Source organism: Sphaeramia orbicularis, chromosome 3 (genome assembly GCF_902148855.1).
Source record: "Sphaeramia orbicularis chromosome 3, fSphaOr1.1, whole genome shotgun sequence".
NCBI classification, from domain to species: domain Eukaryota; kingdom Metazoa; phylum Chordata; class Actinopteri; order Kurtiformes; family Apogonidae; genus Sphaeramia; species Sphaeramia orbicularis.
In genome coordinates this window covers 12,904,759-12,926,599 of record NC_043959.1, presented here as the reverse complement: position 1 = coordinate 12,926,599, position 21,841 = coordinate 12,904,759, and the positions used below count along the sequence as shown (strand labels likewise).

At 38.8% G+C, this 21,841-nt stretch overlaps 1 long non-coding RNA gene across 1 annotated transcript; it reads left to right on the top strand.

Moving 5' to 3' along the window:
• Positions 1 to 2,076: 2,076 nt before the first annotated feature.
• On the top strand, positions 2,077 to 16,627 carry LOC115437403 (uncharacterized). The gene is made up of 5 exons (XR_003937935.1): positions 2,077 to 2,087; positions 2,955 to 2,960; positions 11,280 to 11,545; positions 15,206 to 15,215; positions 16,617 to 16,627. It is a non-coding gene; the product is annotated as an uncharacterized LOC115437403 (long non-coding RNA).
• The last annotated feature ends 5,214 nt before the right edge of the window (positions 16,628 to 21,841 follow it).

The window sequence follows — 21,841 nt, the reverse complement described above, 5'->3', positions numbered from 1 at the left end:
CTCCATTAGCTTCACACATGTCCGTCCATGTCCACACTCACCCACAGCTGGTGGGGATTAGAGCTGAGGAAGCAGACTGAGCGCACACACACACACACACACACACACACACACACACACACACACACACACACACACAGGTTTTAGAGTCCAAACAGTGGAGCTGGACTTGACCTTTGACCTGCACGGCCATTCATCTGTTGATAACATATGACAGCTCCAATGTGTGCAGGCCATCAGCAGTCCACCAGACCAAAGTTATTATCGTTAACAAAAACTAACAAAGGACGAAAACTAGAATTGTAAAAACATTTTTGTTAACTGAAATAAATAAAAACTATAACTGAAAGAAAAAAATTATAACTAACTGAAACTGTGTTGTGTGTTTACAAAACTAACTAAAACAGATAAAAATTATGGATAAAATTCCCTTCGTTTTCGTCTTTGTCAATGTCAGATTGATACGAAATCGATTTATTTCACTCTAACAGTTTCAGCTAGTGGCACCATACGACACTTGACAGTCCATCACTTGTGGTTTCCAGTCGTCTTCTGGTCCCCACTCTACCTGGAAACATGGAGACTAAAGTTGGGAGAAAGCAGCAGAGTCCTGTCTGGGATTTATTTGAATACGACGGAGAAGAAGAGAAAAGATACGACAAAACTCAAATTAATACTAAAACTAAACTAAAACTAAGCATTTAGACAAAATAAAAACTAATAAAAACTAGCAAACCTGCTCTAAAAACAAATTAAAAAGAACTGAATTAGTGAAAAAAAAAGTCAAAATTAAATAAAACTAAACTATAATGAAAAATCCCAAGTTATTAGAACCTTGTTTCACAGACGTACAATGACAACAAAAAACTAAAATTAACCCTTTCATGCACAGTGGTCACTACAGTGGACAGCTGTTCAGAGGTGTTCTCTTGTATATTCATGGATTTTGTTGTTTTAGCTCCATATCAGCCAACACAGTGGACGCCTATGCATCATCTCATACACTGACATTCATACCATTACTGTAACTTTGCTGTTCTAGATAAACCTGATCTGCACGAACATGTTTGAGTGAAAAGCATTGCTAATTGTTGTTAGACTATAATTAACAGTTTTGTTTTTAAGCAAAAAGTTATGTTTTTTTTTATGCAGGTATGTTAAAATGTGAGAAAACATCAGATTAGCAGCATTAAAAATGCTTTTATTTCATAGTTTTCACACAGTATATCAGTAAATACATGTTTCTTTGCTTCGAGAATCAAACACATGGTGTCCAGCTGAGTGGACATTTTTGTAACTCCATGAAAAATAGGTTAATAAAAAAATCTATTGACTTGTTTTTGTTGTTTTTTTTCATGCCTAAAGAGGAATAAAAACACTCAGGAAAATTTTTTAAAATAAGTTTCTGATAATTCATGCATGAAAGGGTTAATACTAAAACTAAACTAAAACTAAGCATTTAGAAAAAAATTAAAAGTAAAAAAAACTAGCAAACCTGCTCTAAAAACGAATTAAAACTAACTGAATTAGAAAAAAAGGTCAAAACTAAATAAAACTAAACTATGATGAAAAATCCAAAACTATTAGAACCTTGCTGCAGAGAGACAGAAACACAGACTGACACAAGGACACAAACCTTTTCTGATCGTACCTACTGTTTGTACAGGATTTCATGTAAGATTATGATGAGTGTTGAATGTAAGGGCATATGTTAATGAATGACTTCCATTAGAGGGAAAATCCTTTGTCTGCACTTTTGTTGCTTGGCTCTGTGCTTCTGTCACACCTGAGGCTGTAGACAGGTGCTATCCTGCATGTTAAATACACTCCTTCCCCTTCGGTCGGAGCCCCTCCTCTACGCTCCCCTGTTCCTACACATACGTCAAACGCTTCAGATCTCTCTGCTGTCGTCGTTCTTCAGCCGTGCAGTTGTTAATGGGATCTTTTCTTACATTTTAATATCCAACTTATCTATATCATACGACATTTTATACTGGTATGTTAAGTAAGGTTGTGTAAAGACAGATACAGTGGTGACGGTTTTATCTGTGGACGCCTTAATAATGAACCTTGTCCTCTGTGTGTGTGTGTGTGTGTTCCAGCTCAGTGTCGTACAAAGTTGACTTTATGTGGCCACGTCACAGACTGAGCTCAGCCATTTACCAAAGGTACCAGCTGCACTCATGGATACCACAGGAGGATAGATGATAAATCCATGATCCTTCCACTCAGCCTTATCTGAGGTAGTTGTACTTCATATTTAGTGCTTCTTTTTATTTCTCTGTGTCTCTAAAACAGGGCTGTCAAAGTCCTTTTAGTTCAGGGGACACATTCAGTCCAATATGATCTGCAGGGCTGCCCTTTGTCACCAGTTCTGTTCATAGTTTATTTGGACAGAAGTTCTAGGTGCAGCCAGGGGCCAGAGGGGGTCCGGTTTGGGGACCACAGGATTTCATCTCTGCTTTTTGCAGATGATGTTGTCCTGTTGGCCTCATCGAACCTGGACCTTCAGCGTGCACTGGGGCGGTTTGGAACTGAGTGTGAAGCAAGTGGGATGAGGATCAGCACCTCCAAATCCGAGGCCATGGTTCTGGACTGGAAAAAGATGGTTGGTGGAGAGTCTTTGCCCCAAGTGGAGGAGTTCAAGTATCTTGGGGTCTTGTTCATGAGTGAGGGAAGGATGGAGCATGAGACTGACAGGTGGATCGGTGCAACGTCTGCAGTGATGCAGTCGCTGTATCGGTCGGTTGTGGTGAAGAAGGAGCTGAGCCAAAAGACAAAAATCTGGATTTACCGGTCAGTCTACGTTCCTACTCTCACCTGTGGTCCTGAGCTTTGGGTCATGACCGAAACGACAAGATCCCAGATACAAGCGGTCGAAATGAGTTTCCTCTGTAGGGGAGCTGGGCCCACCCTTAGAGAAAAGGGGGAGGAGCTCAGTCACCAAGGAGGAGCTCAGAGTAGAGCCGCTGCTCCTCCACATCCAGAGGAACCAGCTGAGGTGGATCAGACATCTGTTTCAGATGCCTCCTGGATGCCTCCCTGGGGAGGTGTTCTGGGCATGTCCCACCAGGAGGAGACCTCAGAGAAGACCTGGGACACGCTGGAGAGACTATGTCTGTGGGCTGGCCTGGGAACACCTATTTTGAAAACAACAACAAAAACAAAAACAAATAAAATAATTGGTACAATGTACCTTCTGTTGCAGAAACATTCAAATATTAACCCTCAGTGGTCTGAGCCTATTTTGTCTGTTTTTCAGTCCTTTTAATTTGGCCTTTATATACTCTATAAACAAATGTTTACTATACCCATGTTTGGGATCTGTTTTTTTTTTCAGCACAACTTCATCTGTATCATCTGTCTATTATTTTTTCACTTTAACCTACTATAAAAGCATAAAAGGACAAAAACACACAAAAAATATAGAAAATCTGATTTGAAAAATGTATATACTTCATTGCATAAATAACACACAGATGCTTAACGAACCTTTTCAAAGACTTTAAAAGTGAATATTGGTTCCAAATATTAGGTATAGAAAATTAAAATTGTAATAAATTAAAACTACACTCAAATATGTGACATAAAAGCAGATCTTTACGTAGGCGTTTTCTCCAGAAAAGTGCGGTAATCAAACACACTTATCATGATAATTAGAATTTAAATGGTAATACTAACCGTTGGCAATTTTACTGCGGTTTATCGTTATACCGGTAATCATTACATCCCTAGTCTGAACGTAGAACCTGAATTAAAATGCTTTTGACACCAGTGATTATTAATATCTTCAGTGTAATTTTTGCATTTCATAAGTTCATCCCAGGGGCCTGATTGGACCCTTTGGTGGGCTGGTTTTGGTCCCCGGACCACATGTTGGACCCCCCCGCTCTCTTTCTTCCTTTTGGGGCTCGGACCCTCTCTGCTCGGTCTCATCCAACCAGCCTGGAGCTGTCAGAGGGGTTTTATTCGCTCGGCCATTCTGTTGGTTCACAGTATCCACAGCACCGTATCATATCACCACCACAATGGAGATATGGAAATGAAACATCAGCTCTCAACAGGGGCTCTCCAACACTTATCTGTAGTTGATGGGATGCAGGGATGCAGCTGGGCCATGGGCCAGCACCCTCAGCTTTCTCATTTCTCTAAGAGCTCAATGTTGCTGACTTGCTGCTTTCTCACAGCACCAGCATTTCCCTTGTTGCAGAGGGTTGAATGGAAGCCTTTCTGCTGCAGCTCGTCCTTGTGTTTGCAGCCAAATGGCAGAAACAACAGGTATTGTGTGACGTGGGGTAGACGGTGGGGGGCTGGGGGCTTCGAGTTGGTTTAGTTAAATAACACAGAACAGGACAGAACAGAGGACTGTGGACCAGAAGAGGAATATATGTATATGCCCCAACACTGGCACCAAAATGACATGTGGTCATTGTACGGCTGTGAACCAAGGTTCCAAGTTTTGGATTTTTCATTATAGTTCAGTTTTATTTAGTTTTGACTTTTTTTTCTCTAATTCAGTTAGTTTTGATTTGTTTTTAGAGCAGGTTTGCTAGTTTTTATTAGTTTTCATTTTTTTCTAAATGCTTAGTTACCTCCGCCAAGGAGGTTATGTTTTTGTCGGCGTTGGTCTGTCTGTCTGTCTGTCTGACTGTCTGTGTGCAAGATAAGTCAAGAAGTTAAGTTATTTGGATGAAAATTTCAGGAAATGTTGATACTGGCACAAGGAACAAATGACTAAATTTTGGTGGTGATCGGGGATGGGGAGGGTGGGAGGGCCACAGGGGCCCACTGATCTGCCTAGGCGGAGGTCTGCACTCTCCGAGTGCTTCTAGTGTTAGTTTAGTTTTAGTATTAATTTTAGTTTTGTCGTATCTTTTCTCTTCCTCTCCGTCGTATTCAAATAAATCCCAGACAGGACTGTGCTGCTTTCTCCCAACTTTAGTCTCTGTGTTTCCAGGTACACTGTAAAAAAAAATCTGTCATTTAACAGAATTTTTACCGTGTATTTTACAGATTTTTCCTGTATTTTTAAGATATCAATGAAATTACAAAAATAGACTGTGATTTTACATGTCAAATGTAAAAAAAAAAAATGAAAAAAACTGCAACTGAATAAGCATAAAATTTCAATTTTTTAAAAAGAAATGTTTTCTTTTTTCACAGAAAAATACAGTTAAAATACATTTACAAATGTTATGTAATTTCACAAATATTTTTTTTCCATTTATGATATTAAACTGTTTATTTAAAGTTTAATACTGTAAAAAAAAAATATTAAAACCACATAAAATTACTGACAATTAACCATAAAAGAAGTATTTGTTCTGTAAGTTTAACTAGACTTGTTTGTTAATTGACAAATATCTCGTGTAATTACTGGAGGTTTCACAACAAAAATGTTGAATAAATGTATTTTTGTGAATGTGTAACATGTATAAGCACTGATAAACTGTCCAAATACAATTTTTATCAGTGGATTATACAACTTGGTCTCATTGAAAATTTTATACATATATATATATATATATATATATATATATATATATATATATATATATATATATATATATATATATATATATATATGTATGTATACAGGGTGGGGAAGCTAAATTTACAATGAACATTTAGTTGTTTTTTCTCAGCAGTCAGTATGTCAATTGTTTTGAAACCAAACATACATTGATGTCATAATCATACCTAACACTATTATCCATACCTTTTCAGAAACTTTTGCCCATATGAGTAATCAGGAAAGCAAACGTCAAAGAGTGTGTGATTTGCTGAATGCACTCGTCACACCAAAGGAGATTTCAAAAATAGTTGGAGTGTCCATAAAGACTGTTTATAATGGAAAGAAGAGAATGACTATGAGCAAAACTATTACGAGAAAGTCTGGAAGATACTATTAAAGAAGAATGGGAGAAGTTGTCACCCGAATGTTTGAGGAACACTTGCACAAGTTTCAGGAAGCGTGTGAAGGCAGTTATTGAGAAAGAAGGAGGACACATAGAATAAAAACATTTTCTATTATGTAAATTTTCTTGTGGCAAATAAATTCTCATGACTTTCAATAAACTAATTGGTCATACACTGTCTTTCAATCCCTGCCTCAAAATATTGTAAATTTTGCTTCCCCACCCTGCATATATATATATATATATATATATATATATATATACATATATATATATATATATATATATATACATATATATATAGATAGATAGATAGATAGATAGATAGATAGATAGATATACACACATATATGCCGGAATAATGCTGTTCTTTTTACTTTTTTTTTTTTTTTTTACAGAGTAGAGTGGGGACCAGAAGACGACTGGAAACCACAAGTGTCGTATGGTGCCGCTAGCTAAAATTGCTAGAGCCAAATAAATCGATTTCGTACCAATCCGACATTGACAAAGACGAAAACGAAGGGAATTTTATCCACAATTTTTATCCATTTTAGTTAGTTTTGTAAACACACAATACAGTTTCAGTTAGTTATAGTTTTTTTTCTTTTAATTATAGTTTTTATTTATTTCAGTTAACGAAAATGTTTTTACAATTCTAGTTTTCGTCATTTCGTTAGTTTCTGTTAATGTTAATAACCTTGCTGTGAAAGCCATGATATACCATACAATCCAAGAAGAAGAATTCAGATCCATTACATCAGTCAAAGTACAAAACAGCAAACGAAGAATGATCCACTAGAACAGGGCTCTCAAACTCATGTTCTTTCAGGTTCCACATTCAGTCAGATTTGATCTGCAGTGGGCCGAACCAGTAAAATAATAACAGAAGAACCTATAAATAATGACAACTGCAAATTTTTGTCTTCATTTTAGTGCAAAAAAACCCTCATTAAATTATGAAAATACTTACTTATATAAACGATCCAAACAAAAAAGATGTGAATAACCTGAAGAAAATGAAATTTCTTAAGAAAAATCTGTGCAATTTTAACAATATTCTGCCTCAATTGATCATTTCTACATGTGCATTATGGATCAGATCAGATGTAATGGTATGGGGGCTAAATGGACTAAAGACTCACATTACCCCTTGGCCCCTCCCCCTTGGCCCTTGCCCCTCCCCCTTTAAACCCAGTTCTATGGGGTAGTGGTTGAAACATTCTCCTATGAAATGGTCCAACCCTTCCAGACCTGTTCCGTCATCATCAGTCATCGATGTCACTATAAACAGATGTTATAACTTTGGTTCTGACAGAATTCTCCATGTCGTCAGCAGCTAGAACCGTTTCTGTTCCATGGGCTTTGGACTTCTGTTTGATGGCAAATCGCAGAAATGTGATCTAGAACATATTGAAAAATAGTCAATCAAATGATTAAGTTATTTACAAAGAAAAAAACGTACATTTGTGTGTTTATTTCATCACTGCTGCTCTTTTTTGTTGTGTTTACCTCCATCTGACTGATGATTGGAACTGAATTATGGGAAATTTCTCAGACCCCTCCATTTGTAGCGTGGTCCAGAAAAATCTCCATTTAGAGGGTCAAACAGCCCCTCCCCCTTAGCCCCTCCCTTCCAACTCATCGATAATCGGGACACCCCCACCCCTTCATGTGAGCGTGCAAAATGGAGGGGGAGGGGCCAAGGGGTAATTGGGACTGGGTCTAAATCCCATGGGCTCTGTATGGGCATTGTTTGAACCAGTGATGTCCCAGGGAACATCAAAAATTTAAGAATGCAAGACACTTTTTGCAAATCTCTGTGGATTATCTGAATTTTTTACTCTTTCTCTTAAATGCACCAAAATACTGGATGAGGTTTGTCAGCCACAGTTTGAAAAATTCAAGCAGCGTCTCCAGAGACCGAGCTCCAGCATCTGAAGAAGAGCTGCAGCACACAGTTGGACCTGAACTAAAAGTGGAACCAAAAGTCCGACACGACTGGTCCAACTTTGACAGGAAAAGTAGAAGTGAGCTGTAGGTGTTTGAGGACAGGCCTTTCAGACCATGTGACCGACTGGAGGTAGTCACATGTCTGAAACAGTCCCAGTGTCCCAACAGTCCCAGTGTCCCAACAGTCCCAGTGTCCCAACAGTCCCAGTGTCTGAACAGTCTCAAACAGTCCCAGTGTCCCAACAGTCCCAGTGTCTGAACAGTCCCAAACAGTCCCAGTGTCCCAACAGTCCCAGTGTCTGAACAGTCCCAAACAGTCCCAGTGTCTGAACAGTCCCAGTGTCTGAAACAGTCCCAAACAGTCCCAGTGTCTGAACAGTCCCAGTGTCTGAACAGTCCCAGTGTCTGAAACAGTCCCAGTGTCTGAACAGTCCCAGTGTCTGAAACAGTCCCAGTGTCTGAACAGTCCCAAACAGTCCCAGTGTCTGAAACAGTCCCAGTGTCTGAACAGTCCCAAACAGTCCCAGTGTCTGAAACAGTCCCAGTGTCTGAACAGTCCCAGTGTCTGAAACAGTCCCAGTGTCTGAACAGTCCCAAACAGTCCCAGTGTCCCAACAGTCCCAGTGTCTGAAACAGTCCCAGTGTCCCAATAGTCCCAGTGTGTGAACAGTCCCAAACAGTCCTAGTGTCCCAACAGTCCCAGTGTCTGAACAGTCCCAAACAGTCCCAGTGTCCCAACAGTCCCAGTGTCTGAAACAGTCCCAGTGTCCCAACAGTCCCAGTGTGTGACCAGTCCCAAACAGTCCCAGTGTCCCAAACAGTCCCAGTGTCTGAAACAGTCCCAGTGTCCCAAACAGTCCCAGTGTCTGAAACAGTCCCAGTGTCCCAAACAGTCCCAGTGTCTGAACAGTCCCAGTGTCTGAAACAGTCCCAGTGTGTGAACAGTCCCAGTCCCAGTGTCTGTGGAGTGTTCGTTTTTGGCTCAGACAGATTCAAACCTATTCATGGATCATAAATGGACAAACATGGCGGTGCCCTTTGACCTCTGACCTTTGTCTGGACTGACAGACAAAAGGTGACTGAACTGAAGGGAAAATGAACATGTTATTGACCGCTTTGTCACACACATGGACTTTACAGTGACTTGTGTGTATTGTATCACACACATTGTGGTTTGCAAGTAAAAATGTGCATTATTTGCATGAATCTGCAGTGGCTGTACCAAGGGTGTGTCCGATTTGGATCTGAGGTTCACTAGGATTAAAGAAAGCTGTGACTGAAACCCAGTGGAACACCATTGACATTAGAACAAACAATTATACATCTGGTCAGTCTATGATTAGACTAGATTAGATTAGTTTAGATTAGATTAGATTAGAATAAATTAGATTAGATTAGATTAGATTAGTTTGGAATAAATTAGATTAGACTAGATTAGATTAAATTAGATTAGACTAGTTTAGATTAGATTAGACTAGATTATATTATATTAGATTAGACTATATTAGACTAGATTAAATTAGATTAGACTAGATTAGATTAGATTAAATTATATTACACTAGTTTAGATTAGACTAGATTAGATTAGATTAGATTAGACTAGATTAGACTAGATTAAATTAGATTAGACTAGATTAGATTAAATTAGATTAGACTAGATTAGATTATATTACATTATGTTAGACTAGTTTAGATTAGATTAGACTAGTTTATATTAGATTAGATTAGACTAGTTTGGATTAAATTAGATTAGACTAGATTAGATTAAATTAGATTAGACTAGATTAGATTAAATTAAATTAGATGAGATTAAATTAAATTAGACTAAATTAGATTAAATTAGATTAGACTAGTTTAGATTATATTAGACTAGATTAGACTAGTTTAGATTAAATTAGATTAGAGTATATTAGAATAGAATAGATCAGATTAGATTAGAGTAGATCAGATTAGATGGGCAGAGCCCTCAGGAAATTGAAGTTCCAATAACTGCACAAACACAGAAGATAGATAGATAGATAGATAGATAGATAGATAGATAGATAGATAGATAGATAGATAGATAGATAGATAGACACTCAGTAGAAACTATCAGCTACAGCTGAAACACACGGTGTTATCTGAGCAACAATATTATACATATATAAAAATGATAGTATCCAAAAGAGTGACTCTCAACAGTGAACTGTCATTTGACAAAATCACCACCTCTTCCACCTCTTCCACCTCTTCTCTTCTTCTCTGCTGATGAAATGATCCTCAGCTGGTCTGACCTCACTGAGCATGCTCATTCTGTTAGCGTCACAGCAGACACTCAGGTTGAACACAGTCCAAACAAACACTGTCCCTCATCTTCATCAGTAGAACATAACTGAACAGCCTACCTTTAACGATCCTCTGACCCATACTTCCTGTTGCATCATGGACCCAGACCTGTTAGTGCTGAAGTCACAGATCACATGACCTTTGTAACTAAACCAACACATTTCTGCTGTCAGACCGAGTTAACTCAAACTGGTACAAATACATAGTGCAGTCGATGAAAGAGCTTAACACACTTGTGATATTTTCTACTTTACTGTAGGCTAACCAATGGAAAGAAGTTTAACTAGAAATGGAAACATTTGGAGAAATCTTCAGAGGAATCAGGACAATTGAAGTTGACACTGATTAAACAGCAGAGAGCAAATGAAGGCGACTCAAAAACTCATGTCCTCAAGAAGCTCCATATGGTTTATGCATCACACAGTACTGCATTCATACGTAGCACTGAGAGCAGAGTAGCAGCAACTGTCCATTTCACAAAAACACTGAATGGAGAATTCAAGTTTAAAATTGAACTGGTGCTCACTTTAAGTCCAACATCAGTAAGAGCTCATAATTGGACATTTAAAAGGCGACTACATGCTGCTTTTTAAAGAAGAGTTTGTAAACCACTGGTTTAATCTTCAATGACATTTTGTGATTTAAAAGCTTTTGTACACTCTTCATCTTTAAACTAACTAAAGCTGTAAGACAAATGTAATAGAGTAAAAAAGTACAGTATTTGCATCTGAGACGTAGTGGGTGGAGCTGTTGAGTAAATGCACTTTGCCTTTCCACTCCTTCTGTTGTGTCTAATACTACATGTCAGCATTTGTAGATACATGCACGTCAAAGTAGGGATGCACCATAACTGTTTTTTACAACAACACATATAACCGATAACTTCCTGCTTCTCATAACCGATACCGATACCAAACTAAACCCCAACAGTTCCCATAGTTCCACTTGTTTTCTTTTTGTTTCCAGTCAGTGTTAAACTCTGTTAATAGTCCAATAAAGGCTTCTACAGAACCTAAAGCCTGTGTCTGCTTCAGATGGACAGTAGTCCAGAACCTAAAGCCTGTGTCTGCTTCAGATGGACAGTAGTCCAGAACCTAAAGCCTGTGTCTGCTTCAGATGGACAGTAGTCCAAGGGTTTTCACTTCTATTTGTGTCTCAGACTGAATTTGCTGATGATCGACTGTCGCTGTTTTCACACATTCAGCTCTGCTCAGTTCTTTGTTTCTAGAATGTGTCCATATGGAGAGGAAAAGGCTGAACGTGGACAACAGCCATTAAACTTGGGGTGGGATTTTAGCAGAGGTAAAAGTGGGCGTGGCTACAGATGTCCACACCTACTTTGGTGCTGATTGGTCATTGTCCGGGGGCGTTAAGCTACGATCAGCTGTTTGGACGTTCAGCATTTTAGAATGTCTTCTTCTGCTGCTGTCGGAACAAAACAGACAAAACAACTGCGGGATCTGGATCGGGATCTGGATCTGGATCTGAATCTTCCTCTGGGTCTGGATCTTCCCCTTGGTCTGGATGTTCCTCTGGGTCTGGATGTTCCTCTTGGTCTGGATCTTCCTCTGGGTCTCTGATCTTCCTCTGGGTCTGGATCTGCCTGTGGGTCTGGATCTTCTTATATCTTAGATCTTCTATCTTACATTCATGCCAGAAGTGAACCGGCCCAGAGTCTGTTTGGAAACGCACAAAATCTACACAATTCAGATTTATTATTATGGGCCCTATTTATGTCTGAAATCTTTAATTATCGCATTTCTGAGGACTCCATAGCCCTGGTGCTTTGAACTATTGTTGATGAAATCCTAGCTTTGACATGGTACCTCCCGTTTGTCCGTTTATTCATCTGTCATTCTAGAGGATTACTCCTCTGACTTTCATTAAACTTGGTGGTGCAGAGCAAGGGCCAAGGACGACCCCCTTAAACTGTGGACAGGACCCCATACAAAGGCAGGCCATGGAGGTGGTTTTCACTTTCTGGAACAGCTGTTACCATTACCCAAGGTTTGAATAGTTTTGGATTTTTCATTTTAGTTAGTTTTATTTAGTTTTGACTTGCTTTTTCTCTAATTCAGTTCGTTTTAATTTGTTTTTAGAGCAGGTTTGCTAGTTTTTTATTAATTTCCGTTTTTTTTCTAAATGCTTAGTTTTAGTTTGGTTTTAGTATTAATTGTAGTTTTGTCGTATCTTTTCTCTTCTTCTCCGTCATATTCAAATAAATCCCAAACAGGACTCTGCTGCTTTCTCCCAACTTTAGTCTCCAGTTTTCCAGGTAGAGTGGGGACCAGAAGACGACTGGAAACCACAAGTGATGGACCGTCAAGTGTCGTATGGTGCCGCTAACTAAAATTACTGGAGTGAAATAAATCTATTTCGTATCAATCCGACACTGACAAAAACAAAAACGAAGGGAATTTTATCCATAATTTTTATCCATTTTAGTTTTGTAAACACACAATACAGTTTCGGGTACTTATCGTTTTTTTCTTTTAATTATAGTTTTTATTTATTTCAGTTAATGAAAATGTTTTTACAATTCTAGTTTTTGTCATTTTGTTAGTTTTCATTAACGATGATAACCTTACCATTACCATTCTAACTTATACTGGTTATGTTTTACTGGTTGTTATGTTTTGTTTTTCTGTTTCTTAATTATATAAATTCCCTTTTTTTTGACACAAGCCTGATTTGGTTTAGTGTTTCTTTTACATGTCATTCGACTGTTTGTGAGCTCTTGTCAGGATTATTACTGCAGGTATCAGAGTTTCAGTCAGAGCCGATACTGTTTGAAATCCTGTACCTGTTAGGTTTATACAACTAACTCCATGAGCACCAGTGGCGGCTGCTCGTCTTTCAGACAGGGGAAGCTCATTGTCGGCTTACATAAAAAAAAACTGTTATTTAAACATAAATTTGGCCCTCCGTTCCGTTTTAAGAAAATGGTCAGTGACCTTATCGTACCAGTAGACGTCTTTTCCAGGGACTTGATAGCTAGTTCACTCTGACCCAACCAACAGTATGACTGATTTAACTATCTACAAAATGATATTAGACTTGAACAAGAAATTATTTAATTATGTAACTGAAACAAGAAAACACTGAAATTATGTTAAATTGAAACAAGGAAGTCCAATGAGTGTGTTTTATTTACAGCGAGAAATGAACAAGTAATTTTGTAGTGGTTTCTCTCTCGATTTCACAGCAGAATGCGTGACGGTATTAAAGTGAACTGTGTCAGTGAAGGAGGAGATCTGAAAATAGCTGTCAATCAAACGGGATTCAGCCTTTTGACCGATCCTCCAATCAGCACATGGAAGCTCAGCGTCTGGCCCGGCTGAGCTCCGCCCACAACTCCATTCACCCCCAGAGACGCCGTGCGTCCGGGGGCGGGACAACACGGTGGCATTTATCCAATTACCGTCCAGTTTTGAGGCAATGAAAAAAACTGTTCCACTCAGTCCCATTGAGGTGCATGGACGCTGAGCGTCTACGGACAAATGCACTGAGCAGAGATCGAATGAGAAAACAGAGACACGGAATGGAGGAGAAGTGAACAACATCGAGTCTGATGATTTGTGATACAGCTGATTCTGAACGAACTCGTCTGAGAGATGAACGTGTTCTAACACATTTGTAGTCAATGAAATGTCAACACAACCGTACAGATTTGAGCATTTAATTTTCATAATTTTCGGGGAAGCTGAGCTTCCCTTGCAGTCTATGAGAAATCACCTCTGATGAGCACATATGATCCAACAAAGGTAACTTCCGGCCGTTCCTGAGTTCTTGGGTAAATCCTGTGGGATTCTGATGAATTAATGCATCGCATATGAAATGTCATGTGTGCGTGTAGTCATCAGTTATTTTGTAATCAGCCCTTTGTGCGTGTGTGCAGTGTTTGTGTCGGTGTTTTCTGCCAGTCTGAGCTTGTATGCACACACAGATCCATGACTGATGCTCTGCCAATCCCCAGACTTGGGAAAGATGTATGTGGGTGAAAAGTGAACTCAGTAATGAGCGCTATGAGTAAGTCTACAAGACGCATTCTGACTGTATGCTTACCATGCAGCCTCTTGCCTAAGGGGGTCTGGGCTGTGGTTTGGAGCTTTTGAACACAACGAGTGATTAGACAGGAGAGGCAGACCCAGCGCAGTGTGTCAGTAGCATTACAGGCTATGGACCAGTATAGGATGAATGTTTTGTGGTGGATGGAATTCCCCCGAGATGTTCTAAGAGGACTGTTTTTACCAACAGCTGACAGCTGGACCTGCAGACATGAAAGGCAGAAACGGGAGGTGAAACGTAAAAAAACATCTACAGACCTGAAATCAGACTGTACAAGACACTTGAAGTCACTCCAGCGTTCTGTTTTGCATTGACACGTCTGATTATGAGGCTGAACTAATATGGCTGCCGGAGTAAAACTGGAGCTGCAGGCTGGAACACACTCTGAGCAAGGTTCTACTAGTTTGGGATTTTTCATTCTAGTTTAGTTTTATTTAGTTTGGAGTGTTTTTTTTTCTCTAATGCAGTTCATTTTAATTCGTTTTTAGAGCAGGTTTGCTAGTTTTTATTAGTTGTCAGTTTTTCTGAATGCTTAGTTTTATTATCTTATCTTATCTTTTCTTTTCTTACCTTATCTTATCATATTCGTTCCTTTCTTTTCTTGTTATCCTTTCTTACCTTACCTCACCTTACCTTATCCTTTCTTATCCTTTCTTATCTTATCTTATCTTATCTTATCTTATCTTATCTTATCTTATCTTATCTTTTATTTTCTTATCTTTTCTTTCCTTATCTTATCTTATCTTATCTTATCTTATCTTATCTTACCTTATCTTTTATTTTCTTATCTTTTCTTTCCTTATCTTATCTTTTCTTATCTTATCTTATCTTTTCTTTTCTTTTCTTTTCTTTTCTTCCCTTATCTTAATCTTATCTTATCTTTTGTAGACACTTGTTTGTTAGGTGTTTGCTGCAGAGCTTGTACCATGTACTGAATCCTTCAGATCCGTGTTTGTCCTCCTTCAACCTCTGCTCATCTAAAATCATTTAGCTCGTTTTGTTTCCTCTCTTTCTTTTTTTTCTCCTGCTGTGTGTGATGTAGGAAATGTACGAGATGTTTGTCTTTTCAGGCGGGTTCCGTTGTCTTTTGTGCGTCTTGTCTGAAACAGCATGTCAGCCAGGCGGGTCGGCTCTGAGAGGAAAAAGAAAAGAGTGTGTGTGTGTGTGTGTGTGTGAGTGCGCTGAATGAAATGTAAAAAGTAGTATGGCTGCTTGCACACACACACACACACACACACACACACACACACACACACACACACGCACACACACACACTCTCTTGGGCCTAATGGGAGCTGACACTCTGACAGCCTCTCTGAGCTCTTTATCTGGGCCTCCCGTCTCACAGTTCATGTGTATTTGTGTGCGTGTGTGTGTTTTTTTTCCTGTGCATTTGTGTGTTTTCTGTTTGTGTATATTTTCTGTTTGTGTGTGTGTGTGTGTATACGTACATGCGTGACCCCAGCAGTGATCGCCGCCAGGCCCCTAGAGAGTTCTTTAACCCCAAACAGAGTCAGACTCATTTACATTGTAATGGGAGAGTGGCAGGGCCCCTTTATGGACTGTTTGCTTTTGCTCTATAGAAAATCTTCAACTCCACCTCTCTCCATTGCACACAAGCGAATGCACACGCACACACACACATGCACACGCACACACACACATGCACACGCACACACACACACACACACACACACACACACACACACACACACACACACGCATGCAGAGTCACACTTGATACATGGGAATGTACTGGTCTGCCGCTCACACAGTTGTTTTTGTGAAGTGCTGGGCAGCTCTGCCCTGGTTAAAGCGCCTGCTTCATGTGCATGTGTTAGGGTTGGGAATCTTAGTTGTAAGGCCGAAACGATACGCATCTCCGATATATTAAAGATACATGTGTGGCATCTCACAATACGATGCAATACGATTCACACCCAAATCACGATACAGAGCAATTAAGCACATTCTGATTGAACACATTCATTCTGGGAAAAAAATACGCAGTGTGATTCAATGAGTTTGATTATTTATTTATCAAATAAGACCATGACTTTTTATGAAGTGTCTTTAGTTCAGTTTCAGAACACGTGCCTCACATTCAGTCAGGTGAAAAAGTTCGGACTTTGTTTCCAAAGTTCTTTCTCTACATGTTTCTAACACTCAACTTCTTGATCCTTCACCGAATCAGTTTGTAATGAAATGTTTAGTCTCCATGTTTCCAGGTAGAGTGGGGACCAGAAGACGACTGGAAACCACAAGTGACGGACCATCAAGTGTCGTATGGTGCCAGCAGAGAAAATTGCTAGGGCAAAATAAATCGCTTTCGTATCAATCCGACATCGACAAAGAGGAAAATAAGGGAATTTTATCCATAATTTTTATCCGTTTTTGTTAGTTTTGTAAACACACAATACAATTTCAGTTAGTTGTTGTTTTTTTTCTTTTAATTATAGTTTTTATTTATTTCAGTTAATGAAAATGTTTTTCAATTCTAGTTTTCCTCATTTCATTAGTTTTCGTTAACGATAATGACCTTGCTACCTTCATACTGACTGCTGTCCAGATCTGCAGTCCCTCAAGTTCCCATCAGCGGGCCGGTTCCACACTACAGATAAATAAACACCGCCTGAGGCATGAGACGCTGCATCACAGCTCCCACCTCAAAGAACTTCCTCAGCCTCTGGAGGGGAAGCTCTGATTCTGACCCCGAACCGCCGTCGGTGCCCCGTGTTGACAAAAACAGCTTCCAAAAATGTATGGTGAGTGCCAGACAGAGCACAGGTCTAATTCTAGGAGGCAGGAAGTGAGTGTGAAGGAAGGAAGGAAGCCTTTTATGAGCCATAAAAGTAGAGAAAAGGAAAGGGAAATGTGCTGGGAGAGGAAGTGAGCATCTCTTTTCCTTTCTTTTTTTCCTCTTTTTTCTAAACACTGGTCCTCTTTGTAAGCTTAAGGCGGTGTTTTCCTCACTATCTCCTGTCTTATCTTTTTTCTAAGGGCTCAGAGGACAGAGTGCGCTGCTTTAAGTCAAGAGGCTGCTTCAAGAACAAATAGAATCCGTGTTTTCCACCTGTCTCCCTCCTCGTTCTCTAATTTCTTGCTGATAAATGGTTGTTTCCACTTTATGGCTGCAACCACAGAACTGAAAGAAAGAAGTTGGTCTTTGCAATCAAAAGAGAAATGAATCACAGGTGTTTTTAATAAATATGTTTAGAGGGATTTTGAACCTGTATTCAGAACAAGGTTCGAATAGTTTTGGATTTTTCATTCTAGTTTAGTTTTATTTTATTTAGTTTTGACTTTTTTTTCTCTCATTCAGTTAGTTGTAATTTGTTTTTAGAGCAGGTCTGCAAATTTTTATTACTTTTTGTTTTTTTCTAAATGCTTAGTTTTAGTTCAGTTGATTGTCATTTTAGTTTTTTACCTCTGCCAGGAGGTATTGTGATCACTTTGCTTTGTGTGTTTGTTTGTTTGTGTGTTTGTTTGTTTGTTTGTTAGCAACTTAAGGGGAAAACTATTCCAACCATCTTTACCAAATTGTCCCCACAGATACGCCTAGGCTCTGGGACCAACCCATTAAGTTTTGGGCCAAGTAGGCCAAAGTTCAAGGTCACAGCAAGGTCACAAAATCTACAATTTTCCTATCTGTCATCATTGAGCAATTTTTGAAAATTCATTAAAAAAATTCAAAACGACTCCAATTAGCCTCCAATTTGATCCACCCGTAGCTTAGAACAATATCTTGTATCTGGCACAAAATTGTCCACATCCACTGTGGAATGTGGACTCTGTGGACACTTCAATTTAACATTGAAAATCCCATTTACCACACATTTTTCATTAGAACTCAACAAATATTGATTGGAATTGAACATAATTGGACATACACATGACTGGTACCAAGCTTCAACTTTTTCTGCTGTATGGAACAACCTGGAAACTGTTGAATATAAAAAGAAATAGTCGATCCACACATGCACACCATTCGGGGTGCTTGGCGGAGGTTTGCGTTCTCTGAACACTTGTTTTTATTTTTATTTTTTATCTTCGTTGCTGTTGTATTCACATTCAGGACTCTCCCAACTTTAGTCTCCATGTTTCCAGGTAGAGTGGGGACCAGAAGACGACTGGAAACCACAAGTGACGGACCGTCAAGTGTCGTATAGTGCCGCTAGCTAAAATTGTCCTAGTGAAATAAATCGCTTTCGTATCAATCCGATGTTGACAAAGACGAAAACGAAGGGAATTTTTTCCATAATTTTTATCCGTTTTAGTTAGTTTTGTAAACACACAATACAGTCTCAGTTAGTTATCATTTTTTTCTTTTAATTATACTTTTTATTTATTTCAGTTAATGAAAATGTTTTTTCAATTCTAGTTTTCGTCATTTCGTTAGTTTTCGTTAACAATAATAACCTGTATTCACAGGACTGGCAGCACAGGATCTACACCACTGTGTGCATATATAGCAGTGTCCCTGAGGACCTGTGTGCACAAACACAAATATAAAACCACCTAGAATTGTGTCATGACGAATCTTAAAGCAGCGTGTGACTTTCATCTCAACTTTTATTTCACATTTGTAAACCCCAGTGATATCCTAGTTAGCATTAATCCATTAGTCTGTCTGTTTTTTTTGTTTTTGTTTCGTTTTTTCAATCTTGGTTCTTACCAAGATAGAAAAAAAAAATTAGATTCAGATTTGATGATTTTGTTTTAAGAGTTAATTTCTTATTATAAATGTTCGTACATCTGTAAACATGCTTATTTCTAGATTGAACCTCCAGGAAATGTCAGCAAAGTACCAGCTTTTTTTGTGTTTTTTATTAAATAAGTGCCTATATTGGAAACATCATGATGCAACAGTTTTTTCAGATGCAGTTTTTAAAATTTTCATGGAAATTCCTTTGTGGTGGACAGTTTCCTTTTTTTTCTTTTTTTTTTTTCTTCTTTTTTTGTATGAAGTTGTGAAACTCTTGTCCACAAATGGGGACAGAAAACCCATAGCTGGGTCTGAGGAGGATAAGGATTTGAATTCAAGAAACTTTGTCTAGTGAACTGATTTTACTGCATGAAAAAAATGAAATTTCTTAAGAAAAATAAGGTCAATTTTAACAATATTCTGCCTCAGTTTATCATTTCTACATGTGCATTACAGGTCAGATCTACAAAGACACAAAACATTTAAGAACAGACTGAATATTGTTAAAATCGCACGTAATTTTCTTCAGACATTTCAGGTTGTTCATATTTGTTCAGGTTATTCAGATTTTATTGTTAAAGGGTAGTTCGTAAATGTAAATATTTTCATAATTTAATGGGGTTTTTTTTGCACTGAAACAGAAAAATTTTGAGTAGTCATTATCTATGGGCAAAATTTTATATTATTTTTTTCCAGATTAAACCAATAAGTTTAGTTTAGTTTAGTTTAGTATAGTTTGGTTTAGTTTAATTTAATTTAGTTTTATTTAGTTTAGTTTAGTTTAGTTTAGTTTTAATTTAGTTATTGTTTTATCGGTTATTATGCTATCATTTTACTGGAGGTTCCAACTGGTCTGTATGTGGAACCTGAACTAAAACCAGTTCGACACTGTTCATTTCTTCAGAGTCATTTTTGGCCCTTTGTAAATTCATCTTTGTGGGCCAGATCAGACCCTTTGGCGGGCCTGTTTTTGGTCCACGGGCCTCATGTTTGACACCCCTGCTTTAAATACTCTATGTCCATGTAAACAGCTAAAAATGGAATCTCAGATCTGAATGAGTTCAGACGGATGGAAGTCAAACTGTAACCACGGTAACATGAGTCATGGGGGGGGGGCACCGATGGGGACACGACGGGTAACGAGTAAGAAACCAACTTCTGACTGATGTTTGTAGAATGCACCGATTAAATTTAGGTCCAATTCTACATGTTTGAGCTACATACCACTTCCCTTTCCTGTGGAGGATGAGTCATCCAGTGTGTGTGTGTGTGTGTGTGTGTGCGCGTGTGTGTGTGTGTGTGTGTGTGGTGAGTTCAGGCCACTCTGTGTCTCACTGTGATGAGATCCAGATGGAAATTCGCAGTGGAAATGCCCACTCTGCGAACCATTATGGTTCCAAAAATGAAACTCAAATGCGTTTTCCTTTTTTTCTCTCATAGTCAGAGGAGTTAAGGACAGTCAGATGAATGAATCTAGATCGAACATTTATAGGGTGACTCACTTTTTGCAGTCGTGCACTAGTGGTTCTAAAAAGTATTTTCATCCCAGATTCATGTCGTTTGACTTATTGTGTGGAGAGCTGTACCTGTGTGTGTGTGTGTGTGTCAAGGTTATTATCGTTAACGAAAACTAACGAAATGAAAAAAAAAATAGAATTGAAAAAACATTTTCATTAACTGAAATAAATAAAAACTATAATTAAAAGTAGGGATGGGAATCGAGAACCGGTTCTTTTTTGAGAACCGGTTCCCAGTAGCTCGATTCCTTGGAATCGTTTGCCTGCCTGCTTAACGATTCTGCTTATCGATTCTGCCTTTGTTGCACATGCGCGATGACGTCACACGTACGCTGCATTGTTTTGGTCAGAACGTAGCCAAGGCGGAAACGGTCTAAACAGACGACACCAGGTCCACTTACTTGGAACACTGTCAAAGCTTCCATGTCTTCAAAAGGGTGGAATCCCTCCAATATCCTCAAACATTTGTCCACAGCATGTGAATCATTTACAGGAATGTCATGTATTTGATACGCTACTCAGCGCTTGTGAATGTAGCGGCAGAGTGAACACCAGGCTGGTTCCGGTGTGGGCAACAAATGTCGTAACTCCTCAAATACAAGTTTCTGAAGGTAAGAAGGGAAAGGAAATGAGGTGCACAACAACGGGAGACAAGCCAAGCCGAGTCGAACCGGTTCCATGTAGTAGAAATGCGGCAATAGAGGAATTAGTAAAGCATCTTTAGTTTCTTTCACTGCCCCCCCCCCCCCCCCCCCCCCCCCCCCCCCCCAAAACTGGCCCGGCGTCATCTGTTCTTATTATTTGTACATACTGTATATGTTCTATTTTCTGTGCAGAGATGGAAATATAAAAGACAGTTCACGCAAACACACCCGTTTGTACTCTTTTATTCCCTCACCCAATGAGAATCGATAAGAGAATCGATAAGGAATCGGATCGATAAGCAATATCGATAATGGAATTGGAATCGTTAAATTCTTAATGATTCCCATCCCTAATTAAAAGTAAAAAACAATAACTAACTGAAACTGTACTGTGTGTTTACAAAACTAACTAAAACAGATAAAAATTATGGATAAAATTCCCTTCGTTTTCATCTTTGTCAATGTCGGATTGATACAAAAGTGATTTATTTCACTCTAGCAATTTTAGCTAGCAGCACCATATGACACTTGACGGTCCGTCACTTGTGGTTTCCAGTCGTCTTCTGGTCCCCACTCTACCTGGAAACATGGAGACTAAAGTTGGGAGAAAGCAGCAGAGTCCTGTCTGGGATTTATTTGAATACGACGGAGAAGAAGAGAAAAGATACGACAAAACTAAAACTAATACTAATACTAAAACTAAACTAAAACTA